The sequence below is a fragment of the Gossypium raimondii genome, chromosome 11 (genome assembly GCF_025698545.1).
Source record: "Gossypium raimondii isolate GPD5lz chromosome 11, ASM2569854v1, whole genome shotgun sequence".
Classification (NCBI taxonomy): domain Eukaryota; kingdom Viridiplantae; phylum Streptophyta; class Magnoliopsida; order Malvales; family Malvaceae; genus Gossypium; species Gossypium raimondii.
The window spans coordinates 16,024,514-16,042,811 of NC_068575.1; the positions used below are offsets into that span (position 1 = coordinate 16,024,514).

The following is an 18,298-nucleotide window of genomic DNA, read 5'->3' on the forward strand; positions in this document are numbered from 1 at the left end:
CAATCCTACAACTCTTAATTCGCCGGTGGAACGCTGTGTGTCTCACGAACTTCATCTAACAAAGATTACAAAAACGTTTAAATCGAGGATTGTTGGCCAAAATACAACCATCTACCTCTCACGTAAAGAAGTGAAAAGAAAACACCTTTACTACATGAAGAAGGCACCAACGAAACTTAGGGACAATAAGACCAACTATCCGTCCAAAAGCTCGGCACAAAAATAACACAAAAGAATCAATGACACGACAGAGATAAGAGTGACGCTAGAAACAGTAGCAAATGAGCGGCTACTAGGAGAAATAGGGTTGAAAACAAAAGAAAGATGAAAAGAGACTAAGGGCGAGTTTGGATGGGCGGTGCGTTTACCTGCGGTTAGTGTAAAAACAGTGGTGGCGGTGAGATTAGATACTGTAGCGATACAGCGTGAGACAAAAAGTAAGCTAAACGCATCGCACCGCACCCAATCGCCCATCCAAACCCACCCTAAGAGGAGAAACAACAGAGAAAAATCAATAGTCAAACACAAGAAAAGAAAACTGAAAGGTAGAGACTAGGGGAGAGAGTCGAGCGGCAACAAAGGAGAAAATTTTGGGGATAACTTCCAATAATTTCAAAAATTAAATCAGATAAAGTCCCATCTAATTTAATTTTGTTTAACATTAGAGTTTGACCGAAATTCTAACATCATGGACAGCAGCAGCAGTGACGGAGCAAAAATTAATTTCATTTTTGCACACAACAAGATTTGAACCTGGAACTTAAAAGTAAGTTAAAACTTTACTATTAAACCAGTAAACTCATTCTTGTCAATAAACTAACACATATAAAACATAATCTACGTGTGAACGGCTAAATGAAGGGACAAAAGGAGCAAAAATTTAATAAAGGGATTTGAACACAAGACCTCACATACATAAATAAAACTTTTAACCACTAAATCAAATTAATTTACTTAACATAATTAAACTAAGAAATTATAAAATTTGGGCATTACACAAAACTATTAAGGAAGTAATGATTCTTTTAAATGAAGTTTATAAATGTTTTGACTTTTGATAATACCATGACAATGCTTCAAGTTGCATGATTGTTCTGTTTTTTTTTTTTTTTTTTGAATTTAATTGATTTCAATTTTCCACTACGTGCTAAATCCAAACTACTTAAAATTAACTCCATTTATAGCTTCTAATGTTCACCTCTGTTCCTCGTAGTTTGAATAACAAACACTAGAGTTTATTTTCTCTTTTATTGACAAAATTAAAACAGAATCATTAGTGATTCAATACATGGCTAGCATACAGGCTAGCAAGGCAAAAACAATTGACTTGTACATAACTGAAGTAGGCATCTTGCCATTGTCTTTTCGAAAAAAGAGTGCTTGGTATACTGGCAAGTTTATGGTAACCAAAACCAAGCAGAGCAGAATTTGCAGCCCAAATTGGTCCAAAACCTTGGAGTCCTGATCTGCATCCATGGTGGCCTTCTTGCTTGCCCCTAAGCTACCAAACAGATTCAACATTGCAAGTGTGGCTAAAATATCAAACATTGGTGAAGCAGCACCAAACTCAATCAGCTCTTGATCATATCTTTTTGAGACGTCTTCATCAGCTACTTTAGCAGTGACAACAAAGTTTAGCTGTGAATGCCCTAATAGCTTCAAGATGGTTTCAAAGAAGGCAAATAAGTATGAAGTTGTTCTCTTGAACAACCATATCCTTTGATCATTGCACCAACCTCGGAATGTGCCTCCGCACCATAGAAATTCAGCAAGGCTATAGGCACGGTGTACAAAGGTAACATATACAAATGGGAGCACCCAGGGGCTTGATATCTGCACAAGGCCATGGTTTTACAGTCGCTCATATAGCATCCTAGGATATAGATACTTAAGAATTTAGGAGCTTCATACCTTAGGAAACAATGAGATGCCTTTAAGTAAGCAAAGACACGGGACAACAACAATATACCATGTAGCCAAGCAGTTTGCAGCCCACAATTTGTAAGTTGAGTAAATAAGTTGAAGTTTAAGAGGGATCTTTCTATGTCCATACAATAAGGGGCAGTATCTTGAAAAGAACAATTGAAGTTCACCTTCCGCCCACCTCTTATGTTGTACCAGGTTCTGCAATAATGTTATTGGAGCAACTCCTAAGAAGCCTTCTCTTTCAGGGTTTAAGTATATGGATTTCCATCCATTACATTGTATACTTATCCCCGTAACTACATCTTCCACCGGAGTTCCATACTTTAAACCCATCTGCCACCAAAAACTTATTAATGAAGTGATATCTTTAACCTATTAAATTCATGTAGTTATGTAACATTAAACATGTCAATGCTTAGAAATAGAGAAAAAGATTGCAAACGTTAGAATTCTAACTCAAACTAGTTAGATACCACCTCTTATTGGTAACTGTAATTAACTGAGTAAATTAAAATACGGGATGGTGAGGAAGAATGAAATGCACCTCTTTCCCCCATGGTGTGTTGTGTTCAAAAGTACAACTTGCAAGAACTTTGCATGTTTCTTCAAGGAAGCTTGCAGTTTCATCAACCTTCTTATCATTTATTTTCTTCCAATCAACCTTATAGTTTTTCTCATATTTCTTCCCGCAAAGAGTCTCTCTCCTGTGGAAGCATCCTGAGCCCATGTAGCTTGGTCCTCCATTTGCGTCAAATCCTAGAACCTCCAGCTTCATTGTTGATATAACCAACACAGACAGACCAAAGAAAACCAACAAGATCATCATCAAGATTAATCATCGTGTGCATAAAACCATTTCAATTATAGGCTGAATTACTTACTTGTAGCAGTACTCGTAAATTTCATTTTTGGTGAGATTATAGAAACATTGAGGGAACTGTACATAACCAATTTCATCTCCTTTCTCCTCATCCATGAAAATGCACAAAGAAGATTTAATTGTGTTTGAATTGTTGGAATACATGTCGCAATCCACATTCAAAATAATTGGAGCATTGGTTATCTTTGATGATACCCTAATCTATATTTCACCATAAAAACCATTCAGTAACAAGCAAATTAATATACCTTCTAGAAAAGATATAGCTATATATATATAACATGCTTTAGTATAAAATATACTACACTAAAAGTAAAAATCATGCGAACTTAAATTGTTTTATGATTATCAAAGAAAGCTTCAAACATCTATTTTCACCCAGTTGACTCAATTGGACGAAAATTGATCGTGGCCTCTTACCAATATTTTTTCCAATCAATTACACTATTGGATGAAACGTATATAAAAGTACTATAGGTATGATAACTTAAATGTTTGCAATAAAAAAAAAAGTTCCAACAATTATTTAATTTTATAAGCTTTTTGTATTTTTTTTTTTATATTTAAACATGCATAATATTAACTTACAAGAGCATTCATGGATCCAGCTTTGAAATGGTGGTGATATTGGGGTCTTTTCTCTCTTGCCAAATACACTAGAGTTGGCAGAGGGTTTCCTTCAATATCCACAGCATTGGTGTCTCTTCCATCTATTAGTATCTAAGAATCATTAATTAAAGCACCATTAACTAATTAAGCTCAACTATTCAAAGCTTAATTAAATTAATCAATTAGGAATTTATGAAATGAGTAATTACTTGAAGGATGGTCTGATGATCATGTTTGCTTGAAACAAAGTCCCATTCACGAAATCCTTTGTGTTGTTTCTGAATGTATTCTGGAATTTGGTTCAATTTTGTGGTGGTTTCAATCCTCATTTTCATGTCTTCATATAATTTCTGCATTCATCAAAAAAATTATAAATAAATATCCTCACATAAAAAATGTTTAGGAAAAAATTAGAAAGTTTAAGAAGTTATATAACTAAATCAATCCTCGTAAGAATATTAAATGGACTACAATTACTTTTCAGTTCTATTACTATTTTTATAACACGTTAAAATGTTATCATATTAAGAAATTTTACTTAACATGTTATTAAAATGTTATCTCGTGAATAAAAGAAAAATTTAATATTATAAATATAATTATAAAAATTATTTAACAATTGAATTATAAGTATAGTGATAATTTATATTTATAAAATGAAATTCTCAGTAATCCTCAATCCAATTTTAAGACATTTAATTTCTAATTATTTCATTTAAAATTTAATTAAAACACGAAAACAAAAACAAAAAAACAGCCATATAATATTATTTATTACTTTCTTAAAAATAATTTTTAATAATTTCATTAATTAAATTGGAGCAATGAGCTGATAAAGTGGAAGATGAGGTACTTTTTAAGCACTTGTCTTATCCTTATCTATTAATTTCATTAAATAATTTGTTCCCTTGTAAGATTATGGTGTTTTTTTCTTAATTCATGTAAGTGGGTGGTGTTTGGTTAAATAATTTCCCATCACAAAACTTTTGCTTTTTCAATAAGATTGCATCAATAATTGCACAATAGAGCAAAATTGGAAGCAATCATTCAACAATATGCATGATTGGTCCATCTTCGGTGTACTAAAACAAGCCAATATTCAATATTAAATTTTACCTTGACAGAAAGCCACTCTTGGACATTGACTAGTTCAGAAGCCGTCCTAAAGTAAGCCTCAGGAGACGTTGATTCAACTTGGAACTTCTTGCAGAAAGGCAGCCATGTCTTTGAGAAATTTGCAGCCTCTAACATGGCATAAAACAATAAATTCGATCCCCCGTCATCTGATAAATATACGCTTAACTTCTCAGGTGGATAATCATATGCCATCATTGATAGAACTGTGTTCACCACCAGGCTCGGTGGCTCTATCAACGGGTCCGCCGTGCACACAAATATGTCGATGCCCGGTAGTTCTTTTCCGAACCTTTCCAAGATTGAAAGTAATGAATTTAACGTAAATAGTCAATTATGAAATATGAAACAAACTAGCATGACAACATAATTAAGATATGTATGTACCTTTGAGAGAGCCTGTGTATGAATGGAATACGGATGACAGCGTTCCATCTACAAACAGTGGTGAGAAGCCAATAAAACGAGAACCATAGCTCAGAAAGAAACAAACCAATCCAAGTCCACCTCTCAGCTTTTCCTCCAACTGGGAAATATCTTATTCTATACATGATAATGAAGCAGATGCCAAGCAAGATTGAAGCTGCAATGCACCTGAACAGTATTCGTCCCTTAAATTGCCTTGTTTCGAACAGGGGGACATATTCTTTTTTTGCCATCTCTCTCTCTTCGCACAGCGTTGAAATGAGAAGGGAACTATATGTTTATAAAGGGGATCAGATCACCTTTATTAGTTTTTTTATAATGAGAGTTTTCACTGTCACATCAGTGAAAGCATGTCATGAGAAGTTTTTCCTGATGTGGTAGTGAAAACATTTTCTATAAAAACACATCTTTCTTTTTATCTCCAAAAATAGTATAAATAAATAAATTTGTAAAATTTCACCACAATTTGCAAAATAGTTTTTTTTCTACATATTCTTATGAATTAACCAGTTTGTCTCCATTTATACGTTTTGTTTTTGTTTTGTTTAGAAATAACAAAAGATATGCAAAATGAAGTCTGGATAGAAATCTTCCACCTTTTCTTGCCACAAACTCTACCTTTCATTATAATAAATGTGTCAGGTATCACATGTAGATTTTAATAAAAGTGGTCCACTTAAAAATGGTAGCACGTTTATTTTATTTTTATTTTTTAATTTAACCCTTAGTTTTTGAACAAAAATTTGAAATGATTTTAACAAAAATATTAATTAAAATTTTAAAATTTTAAATATAACGGCTCATATGACAATTTATATGTACTTTGTGTTAATTTTATAAACTCTTTATATTTTTAATTTTAATTTTGATTTTTAAATTTTTAATTTTCATATTTTTGAATTATTTAATAACGTGACATATAAAATAAATAATATTATGTTAGCATAATATACACATAGATTATCATACAAGTTATCATACCAATAATATTAAAAATTAATATTTTAATTATCATTCCGTTAAAAACAATTTAATTCTTTTTAAAAGATTAAGTATCAAATTTAACTAAAAAATTAAATTGACAAAAAAATGTTATTATTATGCATTTAAGAAAAACACGATAAAAATTAATTTTTTTCTTAATTGACAAAATGCACGGATACCTAAACTTTTTATGAGTAGTGATATTTGAACTATTTGTCTGTTACCAAATCTTGACATCATTAGGAAAAAAGACATTGACGAATTGTATAGTGCCACATTAGCATCCATACAGTCGTTTAAGTGCTTTTATAATTTTATAATTGTTCTTTAAAAAAATGCAAATTGATTGAGTACATTGCTTAAATCAATAAGAAAAGTTTTGGATGAATCTATTTTTTTTCCAAAAAGATCTTCCTCTTTTTTAATGGTTGTGTCATCTATCACGCGTTGATCTTAATAAAAGTAGTACATTTATAAAAGGTGTTATATAACGAGAACAGTGGTGAGAAGCCAATAAAACGAGAACCATAGCTCAGACAGAAACAAGTCAATCCAAGTCCACCTCTCAGCTTTTCCTCCAACTGGGAAATATCTTATTCTATACATGATAATGAAGCAGATGCCAAGCAAGATTGAAGCTGCAATGCACCTGAACAGTATTCGTCCCTTAACTTGCCTTGTTTCGAACAGGGGTACATATTCTTTTTTTGCCATCTCTCTCTCTTCGCACAGCATTGAAATGGGCAGGGAACTATATGTTTATAACGTGGGATCCGATCACCTTTCTTAGTTTTTTATAAGGAGCGTTTTCGCTGTCAGTGAGCATGTCCTATGTGACAAGCATAGAACATGCTTTCACGTGATCGTGAAAATATTTTTTATAAGACGCACAATTTCTAAGCTAGATTTTAGTTTTTCAGACAAGTTGATGTAACTTCTCCAGATTCTGCCATAATGTTTAAGTCGGGTTTAGGGTATTACAGTTGACGTGACATATAAGACAAATGATATTATGTTAACATGATGTGCACATGAGCTATCATGCAAGTTGTCAAGCCAACAACAACAAAAATTAATACTTTAGTCATCATTTTCATTAAAAAAAAGTGATTTGACTCGTTTTTAAAAGGTTAAGAGTCAAATTTAGCTAAAAATAATAATGGCCAAATTGACAGAAAATGTAAATATTAAGAGTTAAATTTATCATTATACCTTAAAAAGTACTCGTAAGAAATTGATTTTTCTTCTTAATTGACAAATTACACCCTAATATCTATATCTCTTTTTTCAACTGATTACTAAACTTCTTTTTATGAGAAGTGGTATTTAAATTAATTCTCCGTTACTCAAATCATCTCAAATTTTAACATGGTTAAGAAAATCAGTTGACCAATTGTATCATGCTACATTAGCACCCATACATTATTTTCAGTGATTTTGTAATTTTATAATAATTTTAATTAAAAATAATTATATTAGTATTAAAAAAAATCACCCCACTCCGTAACTTTCCTTCCGCCCCCAAGCCTAACAATTTCAGCAGCTTAGCTATAAGATCTGAACCTTTACGAGGACCTATCCATCCCTCTGAATTGTCGCTGCATCAAACACATGATAAACAAGGCTTCCCTTTCCTCTTTTTTTTTTTAATAGCTCAATGATTAGTGGTCATATTTTGTAGCTCCTACAATTCATTAGAATTTGATATCAAACTGACGCACATGATTCTAGCCAAACTTTGACAATATTCAATATTGTTGTTGCAGTAATTTGCTTTGAATTTACTATTGCTATTGCAATATAGATTTCTGGGTTTCAAAATAATCTACTTTGACAAGGCGTGTGAATGAAACCCACACTTAAAACTACGGGTCTGTTTGATTGTAGTAAAACATTTTCCGGAAAAGGTTTTCAGCCTTTTCCAGTGTTTGTTTGGCTGAAAATATTTTCCTCACTTAAAATCAATTACAAACACGGGAAAAAGAAGCCTTTAATTTTGGAAAATGTCTTACCGTTTCTAATTCTGTAAGACATTTTTAGGAAAATTTTCCTTTTCCTTTCCTTCCCTTCCCTTCCCTTCCCTATCCTTGACACTGATCTTACGCTTGCCATCACCAACACCGATTCTTAACACGGACAAGCGTTCATCAAGTCAGGAATTACGCCTGAATCAGAACCCGGAAGAGCTTTCTAAGGTGGAAATGGCTCTTCGAGTTTTCGGGATAACCGTTTCCACAAAAACACAGTTCTGATATTCTCATGAGAATTCAGGTTAATCTGGGTGCTGAAATTGGGATTTGGGGTTTTTCGGGATAACAGTTAAGGAGTGGAGAAAAGATTTATTGTTTTTGACGCGTCATCTAAACCATTGTTGTTTGTTTTAGCCATTTTGCATTTTAAAGGTCATTATAGTTCTTTCTGGATGTTGTTTGCGGAGGAGAAACAATCTGTCACTAATTTACCACAAACCAAACTGGAAGAGTTTGAAGATGTCAAAGAAGAGGTCAGAATGACAACATTGCGCGGTGCCCTTGATTTTATTCAACAATACAAGCGATGATGGTCATTGGCCGGGAGATTATGGGAGCCCTATGTTTCTACTTCCGGTTTGGTAAGGCTTAACAAAGCTATATCGATTCGATCATGTCATTAATGTGGAAATTACTAATGTCTTTTACGTGGCTTAATCTACAAAGAAATTAAATTGCTGCTTCTCAAAATCTTTTGACATTTCACATTTGTATGTGTAGTGGAAGAACCAATCCTTTATTTTGTCATTATGTACATCTTTTTAACTCAAATCCCCGATAATTACATTTCAATAGCTTTACGATTACCTTGACATTGGTGCATCTCTCAACAACTAATAATTGGATGATATGTAATTTAAGCTTTGTTTATAAACTGCAACAGGTTATTACATTATATGTTATTGGAGCCTTGAATATTGTCCTATCAAAGGAGCATCAATATGAGATATGCAGATATCTGTACAATCATCAGGCAAGCAATGTGCACTATGTGTGTTTAAGATTTTATGATTTCCACTTGTTGAGTAGATATTATGTTATGAACTAATTATGACATAATTATGTTATTATTGTCTGCTAGCTCTCTGGAATGTTTCTCACATCAGTTGAGCTTGTTCTAAGCAAGCATAGTGCTATCTGGATGAAAGGAAAACCAACCCACTTAAGTCAACTGCCTTTTACTAACTATTCAATGTCAGTTGGCATTGTCATTACCATATAAACAAATGAAGAAAATTGCTCTGTTCTGAGAGTTGTTTGTTTTCTTGCAGAATAGAGTGGTGGTTGGGGTCTTCACATTGAAGGTCCAAGCACCATGTTTGGTACTGTGTTAAATTATGTTAGCTTGAGGTTGCTTGGTGAAGGTGCTGAAGGTGGAGAAGGGGCAATTGAGAAAGCACGTGAGTGGATCCTATAACATGGTTCCTTTCAAAAGTTTGTTAGTAAATAGTCTCCCTTTTACAGGTCTTATATCTGTTCCAAAGGTTCTACATTATTCTACTCTAGACAATAATACATACATATTTATATCTATCCTAGAACATAGCTGATTGCATGCATATGGTTATGTATTTGTTGAATGCATTAATATATGCATATTAATGTCTGTAAACGTGTGCATTGGGATAAATTTTATAGGAGATAGCTTTGTGTTACAATGTAGATTGGTTGGCTAAGGAATTGGTTATACTTGAGAGTGGCTGAAATTTGATAATGATGCTATTTGTGTTGTTTGTAAGACAACAAAAAAATTGCTTTTATGCTAAGCGTAATTTCATCAGGAGATCACTACAATTGATTCACTACTAATTAGTAAATTTCGGAAGTAGTTTGCAATGCTTTTATATTTTAATAATTGAGTATTATTATATATTTAATTTGATTGATTTATTTATAAATAAATCATTGCAATATATGTAAAACAATTTAAAATATAAAAATTTATTAATATATATTAATATATGTAAAAATAACTTTTCCGAAAAATATTTTCAGGAAATCTGCCAAACAGCAGAAAATATTTTACACATATTCAATCAAATACCAGAAAATATTTTCCAGTAAATCATTACTGGCAATCAAATGGGCCCTAAATGAAGAAGGGAGGGTAGTATAGACGACGACATGAATGAGACATTTTATGAGTTTCATTGACTATTGACTATATGTAATATTGTTGTTGTAATTTGCTTTGGTTTTTTCTATTGATATGGTAATATATATACTTAAAACTAAATAATGGAATGTGGTTGAATCGGATTTTTTATTTTTTATTATTTTTTAAATTTTTAATAATTTTTAAATTAGATCGATTGAGCTGGTCGGACCGATGAATTAATGGTCTAGTCAATTTGATCATCGGCCCGGTTTAAAAAAATATCGATTAGCATTAATATAAGTTGATTGTGATATTGTTCTCTATTCGGATCGCGTGAACTTAGCTTGTAAAGGGGTTATGAGTAGTTATAGGCTTTAACTGATAGAGACAGATTGTTGTGGTTGTTTGATTTGGTGATCAAATAAGAGTATATGCCGAGTAAGGTTCCAAGACGTAAAACCGTTGTATTTGAACTATGTAAAAGATTGGTTTTATCGTTTTTTTCTTTTCTTATCTTACTTCTTCTCACATCCTGTTTTCGTTCTAATTATCATTACAACTAACTCTAAATTTAATAAAATTTTTCATTATTACAAATTTTTCGGTCAAACATGGCTGAGCAATACTTCGAAAGCCACAACGGGATTTTTGTTGGGTTGTTAATCCAATCGACAGCTGCTTAGGCAATCACTCCGGTAATGAGTCTCGTAAAGGAAACCCACTTTGATGCCTTAAAAACGAGGGTTACCTCCTTAATAGCAAGGATTTCAGTTTCAGTTGCAGTATTGGATGCGACGAGTTTAGAGAAAACAAGTAACACAGCCCCACAGTCATCATGCAAAATATTGCCAATACCTGCTAATTTGATATTGAATTTAAGGCATCCCTTTGACGGAGGCTTCCATTTATGGCCAATTCCATATTTCTTAGTTTTATCAGATGGGAAAAAGTTAGAGGGGGAGAGAAACAAAATCATGTACTCTCACACAAGAAGAAAGCCATTTAGCGACGAAACTCTTTTATTAATTTGATATTATTCACATGCAGTGGCAGAGAGTAGTGGAGACCGGGGAGGGGGCTGGAGGAAATAGTAAATTTTTAATTTAGATTATTTATAATTTATAAAATTTTAAATTAGTAATGATAAAATTGCACATTGGTACCTCAAAAACGATAAAAATTTGATTTAATCTTTTAAAAAATTATAAAAATATAGACTATTAAAATGATAAAATGATATTTTTGTCATCGTAAAAATATACAAATTAATTCTGACCCCAAAAAATAAATTTCAGGCTCCGCAATTGTTCATATAAATGAGCAAAAGTTTTTAGGTAATTGTTAATTTTAATGCACAAATTTATATTGGTTTAGATTTTCCAAGAACATAATGTTCAGAAATAACATAATATTAGAGAAAATGAAGTTAAAAATGGGTAGAAAAATCAAAGCTGCAGTTCATCATAACACATCTCCCAATAGGATATTCTACAATTCCTCTTGATGATGATGAAAGAAGTATGGTTTGAATACATGAATCAGTGTAAATTCGGAAATTCGGAACGGATGTTTCAAGCTCATATCCATGTAGAATAAAAAGTGTCAGCTCGCATTATGAAACTTTGGACACCTAACATACGAATTGATTAATAATTTTGTAGAATTGTTAGAAAATCCATTTGCATCCAATAGCTATACTGAGGCGAGGATACAATAAGAATCTATTGCAAGGCAATCACCCGAATCCAGTTTTGATTCCATACAATGCAACACCATTAAGTGAAAATCTCATTGGATGGTTTGTCGAAGTCCTTGGTGACTATAACAAAGATGAGGAAACAAAAGACCTTGTTGAAGTCGGTGAAGAAGAAAACAACACCATTCCCATAAGAGTTGATGTGAACGATCGAAACGATTTTATTTTAAGTGATGTTGAAAAATGCGGTTTCGAATTTTTTGTAAATCGAGTTCGTAAGAATAAAATATAAAAATTAATGTAGTTAGTATGAAAATATATTGAAGCACGGTTAAGTAATTTAACCGAAAAAATAGTTAATTAAAGCTCGATACTAAATTGTAAAAGTTCAATTATTATTAAGTTTTAATTTTAAAAAATGCATGAAGACGTAAATAACAATTATCTAAAGAGCTAAAATGATTAATTAACTAAATTGAAATGATAGATAGTGGAGTGTAATGATATTATCCATTAAGTTTGGTTAATTATAATTAAAGTAATTAATCAAAGTTTAATCATGTTTAGTTAAGTGGAAAGAAATAATTTACACTTAAAATTATTAAATCAAACATAAAATGACATCAACCCATAATCATCAAGATAAATAATTTCAATTGGTTCCAAATTAAGCATATTTTTTAAAAATAATTGAATAAAAACAATAATTAGTTTGTATTAGTTTATAACTAGAAGCTTGTCTCCATTTATACGTTTTGTTTTGTTTAGAAATAACAAAAACAAATATGCAAATTGACTTAGATTGCTTAAATCCATAAGAAAAGTTTTGGATGGAATTTAGGTAGAGATCTTCCACCTTTGTTTTTGCCAAAAATATCTACCCTCTTTTCTAATGAATTTAATAAATGTGTGTTGATTTTAATAAAAGTGGTCCATTTAAAAATGTGTTATGTCAAATTTGAGGTGAATTTAATACTTATTATTTTGTTAAATTTGGCCCTTGATTTTTTTAAAATTAGTTAAATTTGATCATTAATCTTTTAAAAAAGTCAAAATAATTTTTAACAAGAATATTAACTAAAATTTTAAAATTTTAAACACGACAACTTATATGACAATCTACATGCTTTTATCAACTTTTATATTTTAATTTTGATTTTGATTTTTTAATTTTATAATTTTTCAATTATTTGTTGGCGTGACATATAAGACAAATGATGTTATGTTAACATAATATGTAAATGCACGCCAACAATATTAAAAAATTAATATTTTAGTTATTATTTCCGTTAAAAAGTGATTTGACTTTTTTTGAAAGGTTAAGTGTTAAATTTAGCTAAAAATAAATAAAAGCCTAATAGGCAGAAAATAAAAATGTTGGAGACTAAATTTATTATTATGTCTTTAAAAAACACTTATAAAAATTAGTTTTTTTCTTAATTGACAAATTGCACCTTAAACTATTCCTTCTTTTCAACTGGGTACCTTAACTTAATTTTTTTTTATGAGAAATAGTACTTAAACCTTAACACCTTTAAGAAAAACCATTGACCAATTATATGGTGTAACAAAACATTCATAGATTACTTTTGTTAAACCATAGACTAAATTGCTTAAATTCATAAGAAAAGTTTTGGATGAAATCTGGGTAGAAATCTTCCTCTTCTTTTTTTTTTTTTTACCAAAAGGATTTTCCGTTTTTCAATTAATGCAATAAATATGTCATATATCACATGTTAATTTTAATAAAAGTCATCTATTTAAAATTGATTATAATTAAATCAAATGACATCAACCCATAATAATCAAAATTAATAATTTGAATTGGTTCCAACTTAATTAAATTAAGCATATTTAAAAAATAATCTAATAAAAACAATAATTATAAATTAAATTATTAGTTTGTATTAGTTTATAAAGGACTTTACGTTGGTTTATCCATTAAAACACTTCAATTCCATCGTGTAGGAAATATTTATTGGATGAATTTTTGGGATATTTTATAGAGAATGAAATACTGTCCCAATTAATTGTGTCGAGAATGTTGGAAAAAATCGGTTCAAAAATAACTTTCTTGGATTGCAAAAAAATAAAATTTTTAAAACCGAATCAATTTGTGATATTTATAGCAATAAACTTTTCTTGAAATCGTACTTGTGTTTTGGACTAGACAAATCTTTGTCACTTCTGGCTTTCAACCAAATGGTCTTCTCCACTATTCTCGTACTACGAATCGCTTCGAGTGTAGGCTCAAATACTTTCAAATCAAACATAGAACCAAAAATTATTACTTTACTTTCAGTGGGAAAGTAATTTTTTTTTCTAATTGAAATCGATAAATTTGTTATTATTAGCAAATAGAATTTATTCTAGAAAATAAATTTTCATTACTTTCTGGCAGAATAGCAACATCTCAAAATTGTATATAACTTATTGTATTTTTAGCCCTATCGATTCCATCTATTTATAGGGAAAGGAAGTGAAATCCTAGTTGAATTAGTAGAAGCATTTTAATGTCTATGTAATAGAAAAACAATCTCCTAGTTGAAATAAGAGAGGGAAGGGCTAATAGGGTGTGCTTCCCCTCATATGTATTATGATGGAGATTCAGACATTTTCTGTATTGGGTCCAATTATATATGTTTCTTAAATTTTTAACCCAATACTTTATAATTTAATACAACCAAATACATGTTTTTCTATTTCTTCAAATAGACATTGTTTATTAAATTAAATTAAATTAAATTAAATTTTCAATTAAATACTTTTTTCAACCCAATTCTAATTTCGTTAAAATCAGGCAACTTTACCGTAAAAATCTATGAGAAAATATATTTAATTTCTACATTCAACGGATTCCCTTGTGACACTCATAGTGTGACATATCTTAATTTTGAGTAGATGATGAACAATATATGTGTGATTCGTATACTTTAGTGTAAGTCAAAGTCTAAGTTCAAATATATAAGGAATCGAATGTTGGTACGTTTGGTATACGACTTCTGTAGTATGTAGCATCATTCAAATAGTGGAAATCATAGTCTAATTAAAGGGTAAATAATATCCTCTCATTTGCATTATATGATGGAAGAAAATTAAACGTGGTCACAAGTCATTGGACAAACACTTAGTAAGTAGCTTTTGAAATGATATATAATTAGGAAAAACTCAATCACGATATTATAGCGGAATGACTTACGTGACTAATAAATTTATAATTAATAGGCAAAAGCTAAAACTTAATTATAAATTATTTGAGATCTAATTATATATATCCAATCAGTCCCCTCACTAGCTTGTTGAAACAAAAATTAATTGCATGTAAAACCAAATGGATAGAAATGAATGAAAATGATGAAGTAAGATAAATGGTTCGCATTCATAAATGAATGCGTTTTCTCGCTAAATATAGAAATGATTTGAGCATTAATTTAAATTTTTGAATTATTTTTAATTAATTATAATTAAATAATCGAAGTTTGAAATGGAATTAAATTAATTAGTCATTATAGATTTTGAATAAGAAAATTAAATATATTTCATCGTAGATCATTTTACAATAAAGTTGATATGACTTTAATAGAATTAGAATTGGGTTGAAACAATTATTTAAGTCGAAAGTTAATTTAGTTAAAGTAATTAAGTAACTCATTGAGAAATAAAATAAAAAAATTGACTTGAATTAAATTATAAAGTATTGGGTCAAAAGTTTAAGAAACATATATAATTGAACCTAATACATGAAGATCCAAATTCTCCCCATAAAGAAGAGAGAGGCAGCAAGCCTAGTAATATTTAGTAAGGTGTGTCGCCCACCCCTACTCTAGGTAAAGTAGGAGCGTGTTTTCTATTTAAATATTATTATTTTACAAATGTTTATTCAATCAGGATTCTTGTATCTCTCCTTATAAATAGATGAAATCAATTGACCTAAAAGAATAAGTTTCCATACACCGTATTCTGGAAGAAAATAGTGGAATTGTTTTATCTAAGAATAAATTATATTTTCTAGTAATTACAGTATTTTTCGGTTTCTATTGAGGGAAATTACTTTCCTATTGAAATTAATTGCATTGCTTCTTTTTTTTGTGTGTTTAATTGGGATTGCTTAAGCCTACACTCTGCGCAATTCAGGGAACGAGAATAGTGGAGAAGGTCATTTGGTTGAAAGCCAAGATTGATTTAAATTCATCTCACACAAAGCAAAAATATTTTTTGGTAAAGGATTATTACTATAAATATCACAAAATGACACAGTTTTAAAAATTTTTAAACTTCAACCATAACTATTAAAACTACTTTTTTAACCGATTTTTTCAACATATGGTGTAAGTAGATCTACAAGAAAAAAAAAGAAAGAAATGAGAAAGGAAAGATTGAAACCTATAAGACAAGACTTGTAGAAATGGGTTATACGCAAAAAGAATGCATTGATTATGAGGAAATCGCCTCGCTAGTAGCAATGCTTAAGTTTATATGCATTCTATTGTCCATTGTAGCGGCTCTTGATTACAAGATCTAAAAAATGGATGTCGAAGAGGATATCTATATGGTGTAACCCACTAGTTATATGGCTAAAAGACAATAGCATCAAGTTTGCAAGCTTTTAACACCCATCTATGGACTTCAACAAACATTTTGCTCATGGAATCAAAGGCTTGATCAAGCAATAGCAACCTTTGGGTTTGAGCAAAACGCTAACGAACTTTGTGTTTATTAAAAAATAAATGATGGAAAAGTGACTTTTTTTGTTCTATATGTCAATGATATTTTGCTCATTGGGAATGATATAAGGATATATCATCGGTTAAATTGTGGCTGACGCAATAGTTTTACATGAATGAATTGGTGAAGTTAATTATGTTTTGGTTAAAGATTGAAAAAAAACAAAATGATAGTCTTATCACAAGCTTCATGCATAGATAAGATTCTAAAATGTTTTGCAAAGATTAATTTCAGAGAATGGAACACAATCTTCTGTATCAAACTTAAGTGTTTCTTTGGATGACTGTGCTAAAACAATAGAAGAAAGAGGGTCTATGAGAAAGGTTTCATATGTTTCAGCAATATGAAGCCTTGAGTATGTTATGCTTTGCGCATATCTAAATATTTGTTTTGCAATAGGATTGATAAGTCAATACTAAAACCACCACTACTAAAACCACCACTCAAGAAGAAACCACAAAAAGACATAAAACTCAACCAAACATTATATCAAGAATCATCCAAGGTCATCATTCTGTAAATGAAGATGCTAAACCATCACCGGTCAACCACTAAGACCACCACACAAAACCAATATGACATGAAAATTCAGGATGAGCAATGAACCCAAACAATCAAACTCGAATAAACCAAACGATAGTTTCTAAATGCCACAAACTTCATATTCCAAAGAAAGGGCGGTGCTACATAAAGAATCATCAAATCATATCCTAGAATACCACCATACACACCCTTCAGATCAACAGGCACCTTTAACAATGAAAAGCATTAGTCCCAACATAAATCCATATCACATCCCATCTTTACACCTCCAAGGAAATAAAAACAAAACAACAAAAGGGATTAAAACTGCTTCTACAAAAGGTGCAATTTAAATAAAAATTCACAAAGTTAAATCCCAACATCAAAGGCATGCTTTGCAAACTTGATATATTTTAACCATTCCTACCAATGCCAATATGCTCTCTTGAAAAAAGGAATTTACTGAAAAGTTATTCACCAATAAATGAAGTTTAGAAGAATGAACATATAACCAGCTATGACTAGCTAACTGAAATTGTAACAAATTAACTAATTACATAATGATTATAATTAATTACGTAATGCCATTTACTAAAAGAACTATCCAAAGCAGACTCCACCAAACGAGAAAAAACAGAAAAGAAAAAATAAACACAGGCCCCATAAAGAAACAAATGCCCAATGCATTAAATAAAAGACAAAAGGACGACGAAATAAGTAAAATATTACTACTAAATAACTAAAATGAAGATTAAACAAGTGTGGCTTTCTAATGATTCGAATTTATAGACTTAATGCCTAAGTAATTCAAGTGGCGACTTGCAGTTGCATATAGTCTCCACGGGCTGCTCCATATTGCATATGGTATTCATGGGCTGCATAATCCATCAATGAATTCCGTCAGACAATGGACTTGATGACCCAAAGATGGACAACAACAAAATGGGCACTTACAACCAGCCCAAAACTCAAGTCCAACATGGACCTATTACATGATTAAAATAAAAACTACTAACTATAACATAAAATTATCCAACTTGTCCTAGAAACAAAAAGGTTTATCGAACAGTATTTTTTTAAACAATCATTGTAAATGTTAGGGTTTCAAAATATAAAAACCATTTTTTGTTTTCTTAAAATGAAAACAGACTAGATGTTACTAACTTAGTAAAGAAAGTCCCAAGAAAGACGGTTGGGGAAACCATAACCGTAAAAAACAAAATAACCCTAAACAAAGTTATTGTTCACATACAAGAAAAAGTAACACC

General features: G+C 30.7%; 1 pseudogene; it reads right to left on the reverse strand.

The window, feature by feature from the left end:
• Window positions 1-1,213: 1,213 nt before the first annotated feature.
• LOC105804464 (cellulose synthase-like protein E1) lies at window positions 1,214-5,359 on the reverse strand (annotated as a pseudogene).
• Window positions 5,360-18,298: the final 12,939 nt, after the last annotated feature.